Source organism: Triticum aestivum, chromosome 3B (assembly GCF_018294505.1).
Source record: "Triticum aestivum cultivar Chinese Spring chromosome 3B, IWGSC CS RefSeq v2.1, whole genome shotgun sequence".
NCBI classification, from domain to species: domain Eukaryota; kingdom Viridiplantae; phylum Streptophyta; class Magnoliopsida; order Poales; family Poaceae; genus Triticum; species Triticum aestivum.
The window spans coordinates 754205198-754223068 of record NC_057801.1 but is presented as its reverse complement, the minus strand read 5'-3'; positions in this window follow the sequence as shown (position 1 = coordinate 754223068).

The window sequence follows — 17871 nt, the reverse complement described above, 5'->3', positions numbered from 1 at the left end:
AAGCATGTCTTCTAGAATTTGGTTGACGCGTTCCACTTGACCACTTGACTGAGGGTGGAAAGCGGTGCTAAAGGAGAGACGAGTTCCCATAGCATTTTGGAAACTTTCCCAAAATCGAGAGGTGAAAAGACTTCCTCGATCCGAATTGATTTCCAAAGGGACACCATGGAGAGACACTATTCGGGAGATGTATAAGTCTGCCAGCTGACTAGCGGTTATACTCTCACGAACAGGTAAGAAATGAGCTACTTTGGAAAGACGATCGACCACGACGAAAATAGCATTATTCCCTCTTTTGGTCCTGGGAAAACCGGTAATGAAATCCATACCAATTTTATCCCATTTCCATTCAGGAATAGCTAATGGTTGAAGGGTGCCAGCAGGCCGTTGATGCTCTGCTTTTACACGACGACAGACGTCGCAATTAGCAATATACTGAGCGATTTCTCTCTTCATCCTAGTCCACCAAAACCTCTGGCGTAGGTCCTGATACATCTTAGTACTACCGGGATGAATGGTGAGAGGAGATTCATGAGCTTCCTTAAGGATTAATCGCCTTAGGTTGCGCACTTTGGGAACTACTAGTCGATTCCCGAAGTATACGACTCCTTGATCATTAACGGAGAAACAATTCGCAATTCCTTTCTGAATGTTCCTCTTGATGCGGGAGATTCCCGGATCTACCTTCTGTGCTTTGATAATTTGATCCGTAAGGGTAGGTTTTGCCACCAAGGTGGAGAGAAAACCTTGAGGTACAATGTGAAGGTTAAGCTTCCGAAATTCCTCATGGAGAAGCGGTTGACTTTGTTGTAACATCAGGTTGTTACAATAAGATTTACGACTTAGCGCATCAGCCATGACGTTGGCTTTCCCTGGGGTGTAGGTTATTCCTAAGTCGAAGTCTGTGATCAATTCAACCCAACGTCTCTGCCTGAGATTCAAATCCGGTTGGGTGAAAATATACTTCAGACTTTGGTGATCAGTGAATATTTCGCAACGATTACCGAGGAGATAATGTCGCCAGGTCTTAAGTGCATAGACTACGGCTGCAAGCTCTAGATCATGAGTGGGATAATTCTCCTCATGTGGGTGCAATTGCCGTGAAGCGTAAGCAATTACGTGTCGATCTTGCATGAGAATGCAACCTAGTCCTTGTCGCGAGGCGTCGCAGTAGATGACAAAGTCCTTGGAGAAGTCTGGCGGTACCAGCACGGGAGCAGAAGTCAGGCGTCTTTTCAGTTCCTGAAAACTGTGCTCACATTGTGGAGTCCATTCGAACTTCTTATCTTTCTTGAGGAGTTCGGTTAGAGGTTTAGCAACCTTGGAGAAGTTCTCGACAAAGCGACGGCAATAGCTCGCTAAGCCTAGAAAACTCCGAACTTGCTTGACCGATTCAGGTGGAGTCCAGTTAAGGACGGCTTGAACTCGCTCAGGGTTAACAGCAATACCTTTACCAGATATTACATGACCCAGATAGGTCACTTCTGACAACCAGAATTCACATTTTGAAAATTTGGCATAAAGGCGATGCTCTCGAAGTTTCTTCAACACTAGCCTTAAATGTTTGGCATGTTCTTCCTCGTTCTTGGAGTAGATGAGTATGTCATCGAGATAAACCATGACGAATTTATCCAAATACTCCATGAAGATTGAGTTCATTAACCGAGAAAAGGTGGCTGGAGCGTTGGTTAATCCGAAGGACATGACGGTGTACTCGTATTGGCCATAACGAGTAACAAAGGCCGTTTTAGGAATGTCCCCGTTTCTGATTTTGATTTGATGATATCCCAACCTCAAATCCATCTTGGAAAAAACTGAGGATCCAGCGAGCTGATCATACAGGTCGTTGATCCTGGGAAGTGGATATTTGTTTTTGATTGTGACCAAATTGACAGGTCGGTAATCTACAACCATCCGGTCCGTACCATCCTTCTTCTTGACGAATAGGACGGGGCAAGCCCACGGAGATGAGCTAGGTCGGATGAAACCCTTTTTCAAGGATTCATCGAGTTGTTTCTTAAGCTCGGCTAGTTCTAGAGGTGCCATTTTGTAGGGTCTTCTAGCAATCGGAACGGTTCCGGGGATGAGGTCTATTACAAACTCAACATCCCTGTCAGGTGGAACCCCTGGCAATTCTTCTGGAAAGACATCCGGAAAGTCACGGACTACCGGAACGTCCTCAAGGTCTGGCAAAGGGTTGGCGTTAAGAGAATATAGTTGTCGCTTGGCTATTCGAGTCAAGACATTGACTATCTTCCCCGAAGGGTGGGTGAGTTGAACAGTCCTAGAGAAGCAATCAATTTGGGCATGATGCGCTGACATCCAGTCCATACCCAGAATGATATTAATATCTGAAGATTTAAGGGCTATCAAAGACGCAAGGAAAACAAGTCTGTCGACTTGGATCTCATTTCCATAACTTACCCTAGAGGTCTGCCATCTAGACCCAGGGGTAGAGATTTCCATAGTGGATGGCAAGTCACAGAATGCAACGTTATGCAAACGAGCATAATTTTCAGATATAAAAGAATGAGAGGCTCCTGTATCGAAAAGAACAGATGCCGGGTGGCAATTAACAAGAAGCGTACCGAGAACGACGTTGGGGTCCTCTTGAGCTTCTTCGGCAGAGACACAGTTGACATGGCCACGTGAAGCGGTGACCGGTTTAGCATGGAACACCTTCCCTGTCGGCTTGCCACGGCCAACAGCTTTAGCAGATTGATTGGGGTTGGTCTGGGGACACTCACGCATATAGTGACCAGATTCCCCACACTTGAAACAAGTCACGGAACTGGTACGTGGAGGAGCATTATTGGATGGACCCCCATAGGGCTTAGCTGGAGCAGACTGTTGAGCGGGGCGAGGCGCCTGGAAAGATGGCCTCGGTGTGAACCTGGGTGGCAGGGCGGTGTTGGGTACCCACACGCGGCGCTTCTGAGGACCAGCACCGGATGAGGAACCCGTGTCACGTCCATGCTTGCGTGTTGCGTCATAGTCAGTCTGACCAGTTTCAGCACTGATGGCTTTGTTGACAAGTTTCGAAAAGGATGTGCACTCATGCAGACAGAGGTCGCGGCGAAGCTCAGGACTAAGGCCCTTGCGGAACCTTGCTTGCTTCTTGGCGTCAGTAGAAACTTCCTCGGTTGCATATCGTGCAAGATTACCAAACTCCCTGCTATAGACATCCACAGAGAGTCGGCCTTGGGTGAAATTGCAAAATTCTTCACGCTTACGGTCCATGAGACCCTCCGGAATGTGATGTTCACGGAAAGCCTCACTGAACTCAGCCCAAGTTGTGACATGGCCCGCTGGGCGCATGGCTCCATAATTCTCCCACCATAGACTGGCGGGGCCTTCAAGATGATATGCAGCAAAGGTGACCTTGTCAGCCTCAGCTACCAGCGCGGAACGCAGCTTGTGAGAGATACTGCGAAGCCAGTCATCAGCGTCGAGAGGCTCGACGGAGTGGTGGAACGTGGGTGGATGCAATTTGATAAAATCACTGAGTGACACCACGTTAGCCCTCTGATGGTGTGCTGTATTCTGTTCTATACGCTCCAACAAACGGTTTGTCTCCCGCTTGTTTCTCTCAGCTTCCATCATCACCTCGGCTAGTGAAGGAGGATGAGGCAGATTTTCATTCCTGGCTTCACTGCCTTCGGCCTGCTCTTGGGAAGCAGGGTTAGCGCGCGTGTTGACCATCCTAGGTAAACAAGACAATGATTTAGTCAGAATGATAAAATTCCGACATAGGATATAGAATGTAAGGAATAACTCGGAATGCAAGATGATCATCGGTATGACATGGTAGATACAGAAACTGCTTCTTTATTCCATCGTCATACACACCATACAGGTTTAGTACAAGACCAAGCAAAGTACTAATACGGTGAAAAGAGGATTACATCTCATCGGAGGCATTCCAAGCTCCTATACATTATTTTTCTACACCTCCGGAAGGAGTACAAACTAGGTCATATCCCACGAGTCACGCAGGACGATAGACGACACAGCTAGTGCGAACTAGTGATACTACTACTAACTCAGACCGATCCGTAGTAGTCCTCGTAGAAATCACCTCCATAGCCTGGAAGCTCAACATGTTCATCCGGAAACAGACGATCTCGCGGAGCTTGTGGACCATAGGGGCTAGGATGAGGCCTTGGACCAACAAACGGTGGCCTGCGGGGACCGCGAGGTGGGGTGACGCCTCCTACATGACGCCAAACCATCACGTCTGGCAGAGCAGATCTCACAGGATAGAGATCGCGCATATCTGAAAATCCAGCTTGCACCGCCGGTGCGAACCGAGTCAAAGTGGCCCAGTGGTCAGCACGGGTATTGAAGAGCTCTAACCTTAAGGCCCGATTTTCATGGTCCTTATCCTCGAGCATCTCAGCAGTGGTGCGAGTCCGTGAATCCTCCTGAGTGGAGTCAGCATAGATAGCCTGGAGATACCCTTGTGCTCCCGGAAGTGATCCTGGCATATACCGGAAGTCAGAGTCCTGAAATAGACCAGATCTGACTCGCATAATGGTCATCATAGAGTAGGCGGCATCCTGCACAGCCATCTCGATAGTAACCCCGAGTCCATAGGAGCAGTGAAGAGGCTCAGTGGATCCAGGATAAGATGGAAATATCCTGACAGTGCAGAGATACTGGCTTTGGTTGAAGTCTCGGAATTGCTCTTCGACCGTGTACTCAGGATACCAGCGGTATCCAGCCTCAGTCATTACCCTGACCAACTTAGCAGTATGGCCGGGTACATCTAGGCATCGAGTCAGGCGAACCACTTGATTGAGGTCGCGAGTGGCCATCTGAAAGCATGATCATAATGCAAAGGCATTAGAATTTCTAGCAAAATTTCGACAGCATAACAGCTGTAAATGCTCAAAAAGGATATTGAGACATTTGACAAAGGATTTCGTACACACCCAACATCATCATATCAAAGTTCTGGAACCATTCTAACAACATAATGTGGTAGTAGAACTGAACTAGGCTTGTAACCATCAAACTTATAAGGTACTACTTATTAGTAACACGTGATCCTGATAGAGAGAATAGATCCTAATTCCTTAACCCCCGGTGGAAGAATGGACTGACTCAGATCAGAAAGTCATAAGGTATAAGGAGTAAAAAAAAGAGCCTTACGTTCCAACCCACAAACAATTCCCCTACATATAACTAAAGAATTTCTAGACTCAACATCGACCAGTTTGGCTTGGAGAACCTACAGGCAGTCCGGCTCTGATGCCAACGCTGTCAGGACCCCGACTCGATGTCACATCGATCTAGCTGGTAACACCTCATATCACTTTGCGGCCTCACGCACGGTATCCCCACGGGTGTCGTCTTACCCTTTTCCCGGGACCGTTTGCGTCTTTTGGCTCACGTATATGATAGTGTCGCTAGCATCCATATGATAAAGAGCCCGGGCTGACATGACTAGTCGTAAACCTAAAGTGGCACAGACTTACAGGGACAGGCATCCATGACCCAGCTTCGAACGTGTCGGTCATCAGCAAGTGGGTCCGGGCTGTAGCACTGGGCTAGCAGGACTCCGGTAAACCGGGCTGTAGCGGGCTAACAGGACTCCGGTACTCAAAGCGTGACATTTCCCCGAAGGGACAGACACAGGAACGAAGAAGGACACATGCCGGCCAGCCTAAGTGTTCCAGAGCAGTAGCAAGCTACCATGGCTCAGCGGTAACACTAGGAGACATTTCCCGGTAAGAGAGGCTACTAAAGATAAACAACTAGATAGTCAGATCCCACACATACCAAGCATTTCAATCATACACACAATATGCTCGATATGTGCAAATACAATGAAGCATCACAACATGACTCTACGACACAAGTACTTTATTTAAGGCTCAGGGAGCCATACATAACATACACCAAGGTACGGGTCTCACGACCCAACATACAAGTCATACAGTCATACAAACCAGCAGCGGAAGTAACTTGTCTGAGTACAGACAACTAGTAAAATAAAAGAGGCTTGGAAAGCCTAGCTATACTACGTGGTCCTTCACAAGCTCAGGGTCACCACCTGGGTCTTTAGCCTACTCGTTGATGTCGACGTCTACATAGAACCCATCAGAAGGGGTTGCAGCGTCTTCTGTAAAAATGTAGATTATAGCAACATGAGTACAAAGGTACTCAGCAAGACTTACTTCAGATCCTACATACATGCATAGTATCAAGAAGGGTTGGTGGAGTTATTGCAGCAAGCCAGCTTTGACTCTTGGCTAGGCTATCCTACGATACTCCAACTTGAAATGGTTTTGCGCACACGAGTCCACTACTCACCACTTCAATACACTACCGAGGATCCACCTCCGTCTTCCTACGGAAGAGCCATCCTCGGCACTCACACTTATCTTGAGGCTTTTAGTAGTTTCCATTTACTTGTCTATGAACTGTATAGGCAACCAAGTAGTCCTTTACCGCGGACGCGGCTATTCGAATAGATTATGTTAACCCTGCAGGGGTGTACTTCTTCATACACGCTCTCACCACTTACCATCGTTTACACGACATGTACTCGGCAACCTTCAAGCGGAAGCCCAACGTGGGTGTCGGCCACGACCTACCTAATCACCTAAGTCTCCAATCCAGGTTTATCGCCTATCCAGGTTCCATCCGCAGGGAGTCCGGCCGAGGTTTCCCATACGGCCCCGAACGATGTGTACAGGGGTCCGTGACACCTAACGGGTGCCCGGTATCCCCGGCCACGTACCTAAGTGTCAGGACCCCGACTCGATGTCACATCGATCTAGCTTGTAACACCTCATATCACTTTGCGGCCTTACGCACGGTATCCCCACGGGTGTTGCCTTACCTTTTCCCGGGACCGTTTGCGCCTTTTGGCTCACGTATATGATAGTGTCGCTAGCATCCATATGATAAGGAGCCCGGGCTGACATGACTAGTTGTAAACCCAAAGTGGCACAGACTTACAGGGACAGGCATCCATGACCCAGCTTCGAACGTGTCGGTCATCAGCAAGTGGGTCCGGGCTGTAGCACTGGGCTAGCAGGACTCCGGTAAACTGGGCTGTAGCGGGCTAACAGGACTCCGGTACTCAAAGCGTGACATTTCCCCGAAGGGACAGACACAGGAACGAAGAAGGACACATGCCGGCCAGCCTAAGTGTTCTAGAGCAGTAGCAAGCTACCATGGCTCAGCGGTAACACTAGGAGACATTTCCCGGTAAGAGAGGCTACTAAAGATAAACAACTAGATAGTCAGATCCCACACATACCAAGCATTTCAATCATACACACAATATGCTCGATATGTGCAAATACAACGAAGCATCACAACATGACTCTACGACACAAGTACTTTATTTAAGGCTCAGTGAGCCATACATAACATACACACAAAGGTACGGGTCTCACGACCCAACATACAAGTCATACAATCATACAAGCCAACAGCGGAAGTAACTTGTCTGAGTACAGACAACTAGTAAAATAAAAGAGGCTTGGAAAGCCTGGCTATACTATGTGGTCCTTCACAAGCTCAGGGTCACCACCTGGGTCTTTAGCCTACTCGTTGATGTCAACGTCTACATAGAACCCATCAGAAGGGGTTGCAGCGTTTTCTGTAAAAATGTAGATTATAGCAACATGAGTACAAAGGTACTCAGCAAGACTTACATCAGATCCTACATACATGCACAGTATCAAGAAGGGTTGGTGGAGTTATTGCAGCAAGCCAGCTTTGACTCTTGGCTAGACTATCCTACGATACTCCAATTTGAAATAGTTTTGCGCACACGAGTCCACTACTCACCACTTCAATACACTACCGAGGATCCACCTCCGTCTTCCTACGGAAGAGCCATCCTCGGCACTCACACTTATCTTGAGGCTTTTAGTAGTTTCCATTTACTTGTCTATGAACTGTATAGGCAACCAAGTAGTCCTTTACCGCGGACGCGGCTATTCGAATAGATCATGTCAACCCTGCAGGGGGTACTTCTTCATACACGCTCTCACCACTTACCGTCGTTTACACGACATGTACTCGGCAACCTTCAAGCGGAAGCCCAACGTGGGTGTCGGCCACGACCTACCTAATCACCTAAGCCTCCAGTCCAGGTTTATCGCCTATTCAGGTTCCATCCGCAGGGAGTCCGGCCGAGGTTTCCCATACGGCCCCGAACAATGTGAACAGGGTTCCCGAGATACCTAACGGGTATTCGGTACACCCGGCCACGTACCTACCGCATCACAGCCCACCCCTACGGTCAGCGCTGTCCACGGCCTCCAGTAGGCTACAAACACCAGAAACTACTTGCAACTCCTGGACAGAGAACTAGGGTGAATAAGAAGTCGAGAGGGTCCATTGGTTTCGGGCCCAATGCATGGTAGTAGCTGATTCTTAAATCACACATACAGATCTCAGTGCTTAAGGTCGGCTTCAATGAAACAACCCACCATGTACTCCTACATGGCCTCTCATCGATACCTTTACCAAATCGTGTTCACCACACCACTCTCATTACCGACATAATCATTTCACTCTAGCCCATCTCCCAGATGAACCAGACCTGACACGACTCTAAGCATAGCAGGCATAGCAAGGTAGGAACAACACATACATATGGCTCAATCAACTCCTACACATGCTAGTGGGTTTCATCTAGTTACTGTGGCAATGACAGGTCATGCAGAGGAAATGGGTTCAACTACCGTAGCACATAGCAGTTTGAATCGCGTTGTCTTAATGCAGTAAAAGAGAGCAGGAGCGAGAACATGGGATTGTATCGATATGATCAAATGGTTGGTTGCTTGCCTGATGATTCGTTGCACGGATACGACTCTTCGTTAGGGTAATCACGATACTCCTCGGGGACAGATCCTGTCGCAAAGGATAACGATACACAGGCATCACCAAACAATGTGCAACAATATGATGCATGCATGAAACATGGCAATATGAGTGTGTTGGGCTAATGCAACTAAAGCCAGTAGGGTTTGAGCAAATTTGAATCAAAGATTCAAATTCCAAATTCAAATATGGCCTTTTAAAGTGCCTTTTCTTATTCTGATTAAAACATCAATTTAACTTGTTTGATCATGCATGAAAATAGTACAGATGGATAGATTGGATTTTTCTGATCATTTTTCATATATAATTTGTCCAATTTGGAGTTACAAAATAAAAGTTATGAATTTTTGAAGTTTAAATAATATTCTGGAATTTCCTGATTTAATTTAAATCCAGAAATTCAATTACTGCGTCAGCCTGACATCACAGTGACATCAGCAGGTCAACGGGGCTGGCTCGGGTCAAACCTGACGTGTGGGGTCCACACGTCAGTGTCACAGGGGCTAATCCCGCGTTGACCCCGGGCTGGTTAGCTTTGACTAAGCCCTGGGGCCCACTTGTCAGCGTCAGTAGGTGGTGGGTTAGTGGTTAATCAACTAGGCCACGTCAGCTCGCCGGAGTTCTGGCCGGCGGCGACCAACAGTGCGGCGGCGATAGTGGTTTTGGTCGTTTCGGCCACCAAATGGAACGCGGCGACCACCGGAGTGAAGCTGAGGACGACCCGCGGCTCTTGGCAGAGTCCGTTGGGGTCGGGGTGGCCGGAGTCGACGGCGGTGAGCTCGGCTGCGGCCGCCGGGGTTCGGTCGTGCACGGGAACGGTGTTGCAGGGCGTTAGGGGGGGTGTTGGAGCGTGCTACGTGCTCCTAGTGAGATGTGGAGCACGATGGCGTGCTCGGTTGGGTGCTACGGCGACCGTGGCCACGACGGCGACATCGCCGGCGGCGTGAAGCTTTCGGCCGCGGTGGGGCTAGGGCCTAGGGGTCGGGAGAGAGCAGGGGAGAAGGGGGAAACGCTCCGGGGGCTCACCGCGGTTGCACTGGGCGTCGAAGCGGGCTCGGGGACGCGTCGGAGACGACGAATTTGACGGCGACGATGATCGGAGCCCGAAGAGGGGAACGGCGACGTGGCGGCGATGCAGGGCTTCCGGGGATCCGTGGAGCGGTGGGGAGGAAGAGGGAGTCGAGGCGGAGCTTCTGAGCTTGTCGGGGGAGCGAGGGGTGGTCGGAGGCAGTGGCTAAGGCGAACGGCGGCGACGGTGAGCTTCGGCCGTGAGAGGGAGAGAGCGAGGGAGAGCCGGGGGAGAGTGAATGGGGTGTCGGCGAGGTCGGGGCGACGACCAGAAGACGATCCACGCGGCGCAACGGCGACCAGGGCGATGCAGAGAGGCTGGGTGGTGCGTGGCGAGCTCGGGCGCGCCATGCTCACCTCCCTGCCTGCTCTGGCGAGGGGAAGCAGCTGGCTGGCACGGGCCAGCACAGTGCTGGGCCGGCTGGGCTGGGCCGCACAGGGAGGAGCCCAGGTAAGCTTCTCCCTTTATTTATTTTCTGTTTTCTGTTTTATTTAATATATCTGCAACTTTGTTGAATTAACTAAAATACCTAGGCAACTCCAAAATTCACCAAACTACTCCTGGCTCATAGTTGGATTATTTCCAACATGAAACATTTTAGTTTGGAGATATTTGAGCATTTAAATATTTTATATTATTTTAAATGCCCAAATTCAAATAGTTATGATTTAATTCAAAGACCCTAGGATGGCCTAGGAAAATGTGCACCACTTTTGGCAGAGGTTCTGAACCAAGGCAAAATGATGGACATTTTAGAAGGGCATTTCAGGTTCATTGAAAAATTATTTTAGTAAACCCTAGTTGGTTTCAGAGGGGACTGGGGGTTCTGTCATCCCCATTTCAAGTTTCTGATGAATGAGTAAACATGATGCAACACTCTAATGCATGACTAGCTAGGGTGTGACAATCTAGGGTTACAGTGAGACAAACTTACCAAGGCTACTTGGCAGCGGAGGAGCGCGACAGAGTCTATGGAACAAATAGGGTGATGCAGCGGCCTTGGTCGATGCAGATTCGAAGATCGACGGCGGCGGCGGCGCTGGAGTTCTTCGTTCGCGAGGAAGAAGATGAGGAGAAGGGGGGAAAATGGAAGTACCTCTTGGGGTTATTTATAACAGAGAAAGGAGATAAAGACTGGCGCGAAAATCGAGGAGTCCAAAGCGGCAAGAGGTGTTGGGGAATGTAGCAGAAATTCAAAATTTTCTATGCATCACCAAGATCAATCTATGGAGAGACTAGCAACGAGAGAGAGAGGGAGTGCATTTTCATACCCTTGAAGATCGCTAAGCGGAAGCGTTACAAGAACGCGGTCGGTGGAGTCGTTCACGAAGCGATTTAGATCGCAACCGAATCTGATCTAAGCACCGAACAACGGTGCCTCCGCGTTCAACACACGTACAGCCCGGGGATTCAGCAAGAGGAGAGGAGAAGTTGAGGGAGAACTCCGACAACACGACAGCATGGTGGTGATGGAGCTCATGGTTCTCCAGCAGGGCTTCGCCAAGCACTACGGAGGAGGAGGAGGTGTTGGAGGAGGGAGAGGGATGGGCCAAGGGAAGGGTGCGGCTGCCCTCTATCTCCCTCACTATATAGGGGGAAGAGAGGAGGGGGAGGCGCCCTAGGGTGTCCTAGGGGAGGGGCGGCGGCCACAGGGGAAACCCTAGATGGGTTTGGGCGCCCCCACTCCCTAGGAAGCTTGCCCCCCAAGCCGGGAGGGGAGGCTGCCCTAGGGGTGGCGCCCCCACCTCTCCTCGTTACTTGAGATGGGGTGGGAGGGGCGCTCAGCCCCTTAGTGGGCTGATGTTCCCTCTCCCCTTGGCCCATAAGGCCCCCCAACGCTTGCCTGGGTCTCCAAAACCCCTTTCGGACACGCTGGTCATCACCTGGTACCCCCGGAACAATTCCGGACTCCAATACCCTTCGTCCAATATACCGATCTTCACCTCCGGACCATTCCGGAGCTCCTCGTCACGTCCGGGATCTCATCCGGGACTCTAACAACCTTCGGAAACCACATACTATTTCCCATAACAACTCTAGTGTCACCGAACCTTAAGTGTGTAGACCCTATGGGTTCGGGAACCATGCAGACATGACCGAGACGTTCTCCGATGAATAACCAACAGCGGGATTTGGATACCCATGTTGGCTCCCACATGTTCCACGATGATCTCATTAGATGAACCACGATGTCAAGGATTCAAGCAATCTTGTATGCAATTCCCTTTGTCAATCGGTATGTTACTTGCCCGAGATTTGATTGTCGGTATCCCAATACGTCATTCGATCTCGTTACCGGCATGTCACTTTACTCGTTCCGTAATGCATGATCCCATGACTAACTACTTAGTCACATTGAGCTCATTATGATGATGCATTACCGAGTGGGCCCAAAGATACCTCTCCGTCATACGGAGTGACAAATCCCAGTCTTGATTCGTGCCAACCCAACAGACACTTTCGGAGATACCTGTAGTGCACCTTTATAGCCACCCAGTTATGTTGTGACGTTTGGTACACCCAAAGTACTCCTATGGTATCAGGGAGTTACACAATCTCATGGTCTAAGGAAATGATACTTGACATTAGAAAAGCTTTAGCAAACGAACTACACGATCTTGTGCTATGCTTGGGATTGGGTCTTCTCCATCACATCATTCTCCTAATGATGTGATCCCGTTATCAATGACATCCAATGTCCATGGTCAGGAAACCATGACCATCTGTTGATCAACGAGCTAGTCAACTAGAGGCTCACTGCGGACATGTTGTGGTCTATGTATTCACACATGTATTGCGGTTTCCGATCAATACAATTATAGCATCAATAATAGACAATTATCATGAACAAGGAAATACAATAATATCCATTTTATTATTGCCTCTAGGGCATATTTGCAACAGTCTCCCACTTGCACTAGAGTCAATAATCTAGTTCACATCACTATGTGATTGTAATGAATCAACACCCATGGGGTTTCACCATATCTCGCTTGTGAGAGAGGTTATTAGTCAACGGATCTAAACCTTTCAGATCCGTGTGTGCTTTGCAAATCTCTATGTCATCTCCTAGATGCAGCTACCACGCTCTATTTGGAGCTATTCCAAATAACTGTTCTTCTATACGAATCTGGTTTACTACTCAGAATAATCCGGATTAGTGTCAAAGTTTGCATCGGCGTAACCCTTTACGACGAACTCTTTTACCACCTCCATAATCGAGAAAATTCCATAGTCCACTAGTTACTAAGGATAACCTTGACCGATGTCCTATGATCCATTCCTGGATCACACTTGTACCCCTTGACTGACTCATGGCAATGCACACTTCAGGTGTGGTACACAGCATAGCATAATGTGGAGCCTACGTCTAAAGCATAGGGGACGACCTTCGTCCTTTCTCTCTTTTCTGCCGTGGTTAGGTCTTGAGTCTTTCTCAATACTCATACCTTATAACACAGCCAAGAACTCCTTCTTTGCCGATCTATTTTGAACTCCTTCAAAATCTTGTCACGGTATGTATTTATTTGAAAGTACCATTAAGCGTTTTTGATCTATCTTTATAGATCTTGATGCTCAATGTTCAAGTAGCTTAATCCAGGTTTTCCATTGAAAAACACTTTTCAGATAACCCTATATGCTGTCTAGAAATTCTACATCATTTCTGATCAACAATATGGCAATAACATATACTCGTCAGAAATTCTATAGTGCTCCCACTCACTTCTTTGGAAATACAAGTTTCTCATAAACATTGTATAAACCCAAAATCTTTGATCATCTCATCAAAGCGTATATTCCAATTCTGAGATGCTTACTCCAATCCTTAGAAGGATTGCTGGAGCTTTGCATACTTGCTAGCATCTTTCAGGATTGACAAAACCTTCTGGTTGTATCACATACAACCTTCCCTCAAGAAAATCATCGAGGAAACAATGTTTTTACATCCTATCTGCAAGATTTCATAAATAATGCAGTAACTGCTAATATAATTCCAACAAACTCTTAGCATTGCTACGAGTGAGAAAGTCTCATCGTAGTGAACTCCTTGAACTTGTTGGAAAACATCTTAGCGACAAGTCGAGCTTTCTTAATGGTGACACTTACCATCATTGTCCGTCTTCCTTTTAAAATCCATCTGTACTCAATAGCCTTACGACCATCGAGCAGTTCTTCCAAAGTCTACACTTTGTTTTCATACATGGATCCTCTCTCGGATTTTATGACCTCTAGCCATTTGTCAGAATCCGGGACCACCATCACTTCTCCATAGCTCGTAGGTTCATTGTTGTCTAGCAACATGACCTTCAAGATAGGATTACTATACCACTCTGAAGTAGTATGCATACTTTTCACCCTACGAGGTATGGTAGTGACTTGATCGGAAGCTTCATGATCACTATCATAAGCTTCTACTTCAATTGGTGTAGGCGCCACAGGAACAACTTCCTGTGCCCTGCTACACACTAGTTGAAGTGACGGTTCCATAACCTCATCAAGTCTCCACCATCCTCGCACTCAATTCTTTTGAGAGAAACCTTTCCTTGAGAAAGGACCTGATTCTAGAAACAATCCCTTTTGCTTCTGGAACTGAGACTGGAGGTATACCCAACTGTTTTGGGTGTCCTATGAAGATGCATTTATCCTCTTTGGGTTCGAGCTTATCAGCCTAAAACTTTTTCACATAAGCGTCGTAGCCCCAAACTTTTAAGAAACTACAACTTAGGTTTCTCCAAACCATAGTTCATATGGTGTCGTCTCAATGGAATTGCGTGGCACCCTATTTAAAGTGAATGCGGTTGTCTCTAATGTCTAACCTATAAAACGATAGTGGTAATTTGATAAGAGACATCATGGTATGCACCATATCCAATAGGGTGCAACAATGATGTTCGGACACACCATCACACTATGGTGTTCCAGGCGGTATTAATTGTGAAACAATTTCCACAATATCTTAATTGCGTGCCAAACTCGTAACTCAGATATTCATCTCTATGATCATATCATAGACATTTTGTCCTCTTGTCACGACGATCTTCAACTTCACTCTGAAATTACTTGAACCTTTCAATAATTCAGATTTGTGTTTCATCAAGTAAACATACTCAGAATCTACTCAAATCATCTGTGAAGTAAGAACATAACAATATCCACTGCATGCCTCAACATTCATTAGACTGCACACATCAAAATTTATTACTTCCAACAAGTTGCTTTCTTGTTCCATCTTACTGAAACCGAGGCTTTTCAGTCATCCTGCCCATGTGGTATGATTTGCATGTCTCAAGTGATTCAAAATCAAGTGAGTCCAAATGATCCATCTGCATGGAGTTTCTTCATGCGTATACACCAATAGACATGGTTCGCATGTCTCAACCTTTTCAAAAACGAGTGAGTCCAAAGATCCATCAACATGGAGCTTCTTCATGCATTTTATACCAATATGACTCAAATGGCAGTGCCACAAGTATGTGGTACTATCATCACTATCTTAAATCTTTTGGCATGAACATGTGTATCACTACGATCGAGATTCAATAAACCATTCATTTTAGGTGCAAGACCATTGAAGGTATTTTTCAAATAAACAGAGTAACCATTATTCCCCTTAAATGAACAACCATATTGCGATAGACATCATCCAATCATGTCTATGCTCAACGCAAACACCAAATAACAATTATTTAGGTTTAACACCAATCTTGATGGTAGAGGGAGTATGCGATGCTTGATCACATCAAGCTTGGAAACACTTCCAACACATCTCGTCATCTCACCTTTAGCTAGTCTTCGTTTATTCCGCAGCTTTTATTTCGAGTTACTAACACATAGAAACCGAACAGGTATCTAATACCCTGTTGCTACTAGGAGTACTAGTAAAGTACACATTAACCTAATGTACATACAATATACTTCTGTCGACCTTGCTAGCCTTCTCATCTACCAAGTATCTAGGGTAGTTCTGCTTCAGTGACCGTTCCCCTCATTACAGAAGCACTTAGTCTTGGGCTTGGCTTCAACCTTGGGTTTCTTCACTAGAGTAGCAACTGATTTGCCATTTCATGAAGTATCCCTTCTTGCCCTTGCCCTTCTTGAAACTAGTGATTTCACTAACCATCAACAATTGATGCTCCTTCTTGATTTCTACTTTCGCGGTGTCAAACATCGCGAATATTTCAAGGATCGTCATATCTATCCCTGATATGTTATAGTTCATCATGAAGCTCTAGCAGCTTGGTGGCAATGACTTTGGAGAAACATCACTATCTCATCTGGAAGATTAACTCCCACTCGATTCAAGTGATTGTTGTACTCAGACAATCTGAGAACAAGCTCAACGATTGAGCTTTTCTCCCTTAGTTTGCAGGCTAAGAAACTCGTCGGAGGTCTTATACCTCTTGACGTGGGCACGAGCCTGAAATCCCAATTTCAGCCCTCGAAACATCTCATATGTTCCGCGATGTTTTGAAATCATCTTCGGTGCCTCAATTCTAAACCGTTTAACATCACTGAACTATCACGTAGTTATAAAAACGTGTATGTCAGATGTTCGCAACATCCACAGACGACACTCGAGGTTCAGCACATCGAGCGGTGCATTAAGGACATAAGCCTTCTGTGCAGCAATGAGGACAATCCTCAGTTTACAGACCCAGTCCGCATAATTGCTACAATTAACTTTCAACTAAATTTTCTCTAGGAACATATCTAAAATAGTAGAACTAAAGCGCGAGCTACGACATAATTTGCAAAAACCTTTTGACTATGTTCAGGATAATTAAGTTCATCTTATGAACTCCCACTCAGATAGACATCCCTGTAGTCATCTAAGTGATACATGATCTGAGTCAACTAGGCCGTGTCCGATCATCACTTGAGACAGACTAGTCATCATTGATGAACATCTTCATGTTGATCGTATCCACTATATGACTCATGTTCAACCTTTCGGTCTCTTGTGTTTCGAGGCCATGTCTGTACATGCTAGGCTCGTCAAGTCAACCTAAGTGTTTCGCGTGTGTAAATCTGGCTTACACCCATTGTGTGTGAACATTAGAATCTATCACACCTGATCATCACGTGGTGCTTCAAAATAACGAACTTTCGCAACGGTGCACAGTTAGGGGGAACACTTTCTTGAAATTATTATGAGGGATCATCTTATTTACTACCGTCATTCTAAGCAAATAAGATGCATAAACATGATAAACATCACATGCAATCAAATAGTGACATGATATGGCCAATATCATTTTCCTCCTTTTGATCTCCATCTTCGGGGCTCCATGATCATCATCATGACCGACATGACACTATGATCTCCATCATCGTGTCTCCATGAAGTTGTCTCTCCAACTATTACTTTTACTACTATAGCTAACGGTTTAGCAATGAAGTAAAGTAATTACATGGTGTTATTCAGTGACACGCATGTCATACAATAAATAAAGACAACTCCTATGGCACCTATCGGTTGTCGTACTCATCGACATGCAAGTCGTGATTCCTATTACAAGAATATAATCAATCTCATACATCACATATATTTCATTCATCACATCCTTCTTGGCCATATCACATCACACGGCATATGCTGCAAAAACAAGTTAGACGTCCTCTAATTGTTGTTGCAAGTTTTTACGTGGCTGCTATAGGTTTCTAGCAAGAACATTTCTTACCTATGCCAAAACAACATGTGATATGCCAATTGCTATTTACCCTTCAGAAGGACCCTTTTCATCGAATCTGATCCGACTAAAGTGGGAGAGACTGGCACCCGCTAGCCACCTTATGCAACAAGTGCATGTTAGTCGGTGGAACCTGCCTCACGTAAGTGTACGTGTAAGGTCGGTCTGGGCCGCTTCATCCCACAATACCATCGAAACAAGATAGGACTAGTAAGGGTAAGCATATTGAACAAAATCAACACGCACAACAACTTGTGTTCT